The sequence below is a fragment of the Ochotona princeps genome, chromosome 1 (genome assembly GCF_030435755.1).
Source record: "Ochotona princeps isolate mOchPri1 chromosome 1, mOchPri1.hap1, whole genome shotgun sequence".
NCBI lineage: Eukaryota > Metazoa > Chordata > Mammalia > Lagomorpha > Ochotonidae > Ochotona > Ochotona princeps.
This window is the reverse complement of record NC_080832.1, coordinates 63,784,507-63,791,892: the sequence shown is the minus strand read 5'-3', so window position 1 is coordinate 63,791,892 and position 7,386 is coordinate 63,784,507.

Here is a 7,386-nt window from a genome sequence, read left to right as displayed (position 1 = left end):
ACATAATTGATCTTAAATTTGATTCTTTCTTCAAAACAATGTATCTGTAACACCAGAGTATAAACATATTAATTAATTAATTAATTAATTAATTAATTAATTTTCTTGAGAAGCAGAGGGACTCTGATCTGTTCATCCATTTCCTTAAATACCCAACGTTACTGGGGCTGAATCTGCCAGTCAGGAACATTATCCAGGTCTCCTATGATGGCAACAAGAAGTCAATCCTTTGGGCCATCACTGCTATATCCTACCTTCTGCAATGATAGGAAGAACTCAAGAGCCAGGGTGAATAATGAAACTCAGGCACTGGGATATGGGATAAAATGAGCTAACCAGGAGGCTGAACACCTGTTCTAGATCTTTATTTTTAGGATGGCTTATTTCATATCCCCATGATTTGGTCCCCAAACAATGTGTCTCTATTCACTCTGTCTCCACTTCTGTTTCTTCCCTTAACCTTGGATATTATTAAGTCATCATGAGTATTTTTTTGCATGCATTTTTGCATTTTTATTTGAGGTAACCTTAGGATAAATTCTTAGGGGCAAGTTGCTGAACCAAAAGTTGTGTGCAGATGTTGTCAACGCCCGCGTCGCCACGTACTCCGAGCTGAGCGGAGGGACTAGGGTTACAACAAAGACAACGCACAGGACAACACAAGATAACACGCAATACGCAGAATGCCGATCGATGACAGATTGATCTTTATTGCAACTCCAGACTTTCTTTTATACTCTGCTTAGCTCCTCCCAGTAGTGGCCACCCTAAATCCCTTCAGTTCCTCCCAGTAGTGGCAACCCTAAATCCCTTCAGTTCCTCCCAGTGTTTATCCAATCCTCTAGTGGCCACCCTAAATCCCTTGAGTTTTATCCAATCCCCTGGCAGATAACTTGACAAATAGGAAGCAGGAACTTGCGGTTAAGCCAGTGGCTATATGTATCAGGCCAAAATTACCAATCCTGTTATGCTCTGAGAAACAAGCTAAGCTGTGGAGTTAATCCTTGGGAGACCGGGGCCTGCATGTCCCCCTTTTTTTGTTTTTTTAATGGACGCCTGTCTTAGGTTGTCCAGCAGTCAGTTGACGCCTTACCCGTCATGGGGAGCCCCACCTGGGGAATCCCTGTCTTAGGTTGGTCATCAGCGCTGCCAGATCTTACCCGTCTCTGGCTGCCCATCACACCATGTTCAGCACTAGGGTTTTCCACAGCTAAAGCCATCATGGTTTGTCAAATAATGACCTGCTCCCAGGCTTGTTGCCTGCATAGGCGGCAAAGAAGACTAAACAGTACTGCAATCATGGCTATGACCATCAGCCTCATGGCCAAGATTCCGCTTTGTTCCTAAAACATCCATGCTGCCAGTTAAATGCCATTTAACAGGGGTAACACATATATGATGGTAAATCGGGGAGCAGCTGGAGATCTGCGTTTCCCATGGGCAGGATATCAGGAAGTTGCACCACTGCTGTCAGGGTCTCCTATCCTGCAAGAACATCATTAGGAGTGGGATCATGTTGAGTTGGAGCCAAGGAGATTTGTCGTGTAAGTCTCTCAGGAACCCATCTAGGTGTTTCTTCATCCTGGGGAAAAACACAAACAGAGCCTCGCCCCCACGTTAGTACTGGATCTGGTCCTCGCCATTTATTTGTGGCCAGATCTTTCCATTTTACTTGGCCTTTATTCTCATTAGAAGGGCGAAGGCCAATGGCGCTCTGCAGGAGCTACATCATTAGTGACAGTTAAAAAATTTAACACATAGATGGCAAATGCCAGTAAGGAATGGGGTGAGCTGCAATGCTCAGCCACATCTCCCTTCTTTATTTTTTCTAGATAAACTTTAAGGGTGCGGTTAGCACGTTCGACAATGGCTTGACCCTGAGGATTATAAGGGATGCCTGTTTTGTGAGTTATATTAAAATATAGGCAAAGGCCTGTAAACAATGGGCTTCTTTTAATTTCTCTCAAGCTGTTCCTTTACCAATTCAATTGCAGCCTCTAATTTTTAACCCTGTCACAGACTGGTTGGGGGTCACCTTGAAGATGTCTGCCCAAACCTTTTCCAGGAAAGCATCCCTGTCTATTAAGCATATTTGGCACAGGCTGAGAGGTCAATACAACATTCATGGCACTCAACAAATCTCGTCCCCACAGGTTGATAGGAATATGTGGTAAGACATACGGCTGGAAAACTCCTGAATGCCCTTCTTGATCCTTCCACCTTAACAACCTGGCACTTTTCTGTGGCTGAGAAGTTCCTATCCCTTGGAGAACGGTTGGGGTGGCCTCTAATGGCCAGGAACTTGGCCACTGTGCCTGGGATATAACTGTACTATCAGCTCCGGTATCAAGTAAACCTGTGAATTTTCTCCCTTCTATCTCTAACTGTAAGGTGGGTCGGGTTTGCATGTCGGAGACCCAACATGCCAAGGGGCCAGAATGTCCAAATCCTCCTTGTCTATCTCTCTTAAGAATGGGGTTGTCAGTTGGAACCTTGGGGATCAAGATCAGCTGGGCAAATCTAGCTCCTGGTGGAATGATTATAGTGCCTTTGGCTGATTCTGCCATGACTTCTATTTCTGCAGGGGTATCCTCATCTATCACTCCTGGTAGTACCCTGATTCCATCCATAGTAGCACTACTTCTTCCTAGGATCAGGCCCAAGGTATTCTTAGGTAAGGGGCCCCTGACTCCTGTTTTTATCCGTTGGGGTCCCAGGAGCGGGGTCAATACCTCTCCAGAGGTGGCACAGAGGTCCAGTCCTGCGCTACCTGGTGTTGCTCTGAGGAGGGTTGAAATGTCGGTGTTCCTCGCCTTGGGAGAGGGACTCTGGAAGGAGTCTGCGCTGTTCCGGAAGTTACAGGTGTCTGCTGGGCTCCGTACACCTGAGGTTGGGGGGCCCGGAGCGGGCCCCTGACCCCGTTTCCCGATAGGGGATTGCCTTGGGCATCATATCTGGACCTACAATCACTGCTCCAATGATAGCCTTTATGGCATCTTGGACAAAGATCTGGGGCCTGCAAGGATCTTGGGGGTGATCTTCCTTGTCGCGGAAGTTTGGGGCACTGTTTTTTAAAATGTCCAGGCTGTCCACATCTGAAACAGGTTTTGGGAGGCGCCCTAGGGTGGGGCTGAGGGTGTTGAACAGCGGCTGCTATCACTTGCCCAAGGGCATGGGTGGAGTCAATATGTCTGCAGATTTTGAGATAATCATGCAGGGACTTATCTCTGTGGAACCTGAGAGCATCCTGACAATATTTATTAGCATTCTCAAAGGCTATATGCTTAATTACTGGCATTGCTGGTTCCACGTTACCAAAGATCTTACTAGCAACCTGTATAATACGGTCCACAAATTCTTGAAAAGGTTCTGTGGGGCCTTGCAAGACCTTGGAAAGCTGGTCTCCTGTATTAGCATTAGGTAAGGCCTTCCAGGCTCCAAGGGCTGCATTTGCTATCTGAGCATAAACTCCTAGGTCATAATTAACTTGTTGTTGGATGCCCTCAAAAGGTCCAGTGCCAGTAAGCATTTCAAGGCTTCGATCTGCATGTCCCCCAGCCGCATTCTGCTCAGCAAAAAATCTGCACCTATCTTGAAAATCCCCTTTCCATAGGAGAAAGTCACCACCATCGAGAGCAGAGCGGCACAATTGCATCCAATCACTAGGAGTAAGATTCAAACTCAAAAAGGATTCTATGAGTGCAAGAGTAAAGGGTGCCTGGGCACCATAATCTTTAACAGCCTGCTTTACATTTTTGAGGTCTTTAAATTGAAGGGGCTGATGCTCCCGGCGAGGGGGACCCCCTCGAACTGGGACCTCTATTACAGGGAAGCATCGAACCCCACCCACCGGCTGATCAGTGAGGCCGTCACTCCATGGCCGCGTGGGGTAATTATTGGGTGAATGGCCCACGGCTTCCTCCTCAGGAGGAGCGGTAGGGGTCACAAAATTAGGGGCATATGGTGGTGGTCTTGAACTGGACAATTTGCCAGAGGAACGTGCACCTATTCCTGCTTTCTTTAACTTTCTTTTAATGTCCCTAATTTCCCGCTTTAAGAAAATCTTCTCTTTATCCTTAATTTTCCGCTTTAAGAAAACCTCCTCATCTCGTTTGTCCTCACTCTCTTCCGAGGAAGAGGCCTCGTTCTCATCTGAAGAAGAGGCTTCACTCTCCTCTAAAGAAGAGACCTCACTCTCCTCTAAAGAAGAGGTCTCACTCGGGGTGGTTTCACTCGAGGCCGCCTCGTTCCAGGCTTCCAAGGACCGTAGAACTTCCCACCCCTGGATTGCTTCAAAAGTAGTCTGTACTTCTCTTAACTGTCTCTCAACTTTCACTTTATCAGTAAATAATGAATCACGGACTAAGCGCCACAAAGAAAAGTTAACAATGGGGAAATTATCTGGGTCTTTTTGTAAACAGGATTGTAAATTGGCCTTAACCTGTTCCCAATCGGGAATATTGAAGTTGCCTGAAACAATAAACCAAGGACTGCTAGATTGAATGGCTTTAACAAAATTTCTAATCATTTTAAATTTAACTGGCATCCCCAGTTGACGTAGAAGTTCTTCAAGCTCGGTGGCCAATTTATTCCGCGAGAAGGCAGAACCCATTTTATCGTCCTTTTCAACGGACAAATTAAACACCAAGACCTAACTATACTTCAAAATAAATCTAAAACCTGACTATACTTCAAGATAAATCGAAAACTTAAAAAATAAATCCAAAACCTAGTTATATTTCAAAATAAGTCTAAAACCTAACTCTATTTCAAAATAAATCCAAAACCTGACTATATTTCAAAATGAACCTCCCTCTCCTACCAGTTTAGGAGAGACTTACAATACGTCCCACTTACCTGAATCAGCTGGCCAGACTCCCGGGACGACCCTTCGTCGTATCCTCTCTTTCTCAATCTCGGTGAGACCTCCAGATGTTGTCAACGCCCGCGTCGCCACGTACTCCGAGCTGAGCGGAGGGACTAGGGTTACAACAAAGACAACGCACAGGACAACACAAGATAACACGCAATACGCAGAATGCCGATCGATGACAGATTGATCTTTATTGCAACTCCAGACTTTCTTTTATACTCTGCTTAGCTCCTCCCAGTAGTGGCCACCCTAAATCCCTTCAGTTCCTCCCAGTAGTGGCAACCCTAAATCCCTTCAGTTCCTCCCAGTGTTTATCCAATCCTCTAGTGGCCACCCTAAATCCCTTGAGTTTTATCCAATCCCCTGGCAGATAACTTGACAAATAGGAAGCAGGAACTTGCGGTTAAGCCAGTGGCTATATGTATCAGGCCAAAATTACCAATCCTGTTATGCTCTGAGAAACAAGCTAAGCTGTGGAGTTAATCCTCGGGAGACCGGGGCCTGCATGCATTAAAAATAATAATAATAAATATAAATATTGACAAGCTGTCCTACAAAATGTTTGGACTTAGTCTGGTGCAGTAGCCTGGTGGTTAAGGTCCTTGCCTCGCACACACTAGGATCCCATATGGGCATTGTTCATAATCCTGGTGACCCAGTTTCCCTTTCAGCCCCCGCTTGTGGCCTGGGAAAGCAGTCAAGGACGGCCCAAAGCCTTGGGACCCTGCACCCACGTGGAAGACACGGAAAGATGTTCCTGGCTCCTGGCTTTGGATCAGTTCCTGTTGTGGCAGCCGCCTGGGGGGTGACTCAAAGGACGAAGATCTTCCTCTCTGTCTCTCCTCCTCTCTGAATATCTGACTTTCCAATAAATCTTAAAAAAAAAAAAAAGCCCACAAAATGCTTAGACTTTTTTCAACTGTTGTTGTCATAAGTCCCTATTCATACATATTTTAATACCATACGTTGCAAACTTTTTACATCTTTGCCAGTCTGAAAAATCATATGGTAATTTATAAGTTTGCCTTGTTCTAATGATTACTAAAAAATTCCTCCATATTTATTTGTTCCGGCTTAGTAGGGTAATTAGAATATTTTTCCTTATGGGCAGATACTATTTCCTATTTAGTATGATAAATTTTTACTAAGCTCCTATCATGTGTCTAGTTCATTACACTGAATTAGACTGAAAATAACAACATTCCAGAGAATACAGCAGGAAAAAATTGCAAACATCAAGAATTTTTTGAAGATTCATTTACTTAGTTTATTTGAAATGCAGATTTATGGAGAGAAGGAAAGAGAGAGAGCTCTTCTATCTGCTAGTTCACTACTGATAGCTGATTCAATCCGAAGCCAGGATCCAGAAGCTTCTTTCAGGTCTCTAACAGCGAAAAAGGGGTCCAAGGTCTCAAACCATCCTCTGCTGCTTTCCTGCTTTATAAGCAGGGAGCTGAATCAGAAGTACAGCAATTAGCACACAAATCATCTCCCATATTGGATGCCAGCACTGCAGGTTAAGGATTAGTTGGCTATGCCAACACACCAGCACTAACATCAAGTGCTTTCAAGATAACAACTTTCCTAAGGCACAAGTGGTTTTGAGTAATACTGGCTCCTGATGAATACGATGACTTGGCTAAACAATGTACCCATAGGTAATTGAATAAATTGAAGTGTTAGAGTTGTTTTCCACTTCAAAAACCAGAAAATATCAGCTCAAATCAATTTTGATTTTGGCATAATTAATATTGATCTCTTCCCTCTGGAAGTGCAGTAATTAGAAATATGGCTCAATGACTCCTGAATGTCACTACTGAACTGTGACTGAAAACCATGACACTGGCACTTAAAATGACACTTGCCTCTTCGCTTGCTATGGGAGAAGGCCACTGTGACAGGTATTCACTATGCAGTTGAATAAGAAACTGTGACTTTGCTTTCTTTCATGATGTCAGCTTAGATTAATATCTAATCTATCTGGAGACAATTTCAGCTTTGATTCTCACATGGCTGTTAAAGTATAGATTCAGTGAAGGCTTATGATAGCATCAGCTCTACACTACACCCTTATATCTTGGTTCATGGACAAGCTGATGATAGATGGGGAAAAATATTGAAAAAACTTCTGGTACTCCCAAATGCTTTCCAAAGTCTGCAAAGATACGTTTTTGCATGTAGGAGGAGGAATTCTGCAATCAACCAGACTCTAAAATACTTCATACATTGAAGGAGAATTCTTCAGTATAAAACTTTAGAGTCTCAATACTACAGTGCAGACAGGGATCCTTTCTCCTTATTTCCCCAGCTCATCTGGCCTGGTCCCTTATTACCTTCAATTAATAATGCTATTTTTCCAGCCACCCATGTCTACTTTGTTTTCTTAAATCTGCTCGAACTGCTATGAAGAATGCTACCCAATTCCATCTGAAGGAAAAAGCCAATGTTTCAAGTTAGGACACTGGAAGCTAAAACCTGAGTTTCCAGTATAAAGAGCAACAGATTGGGGGTTT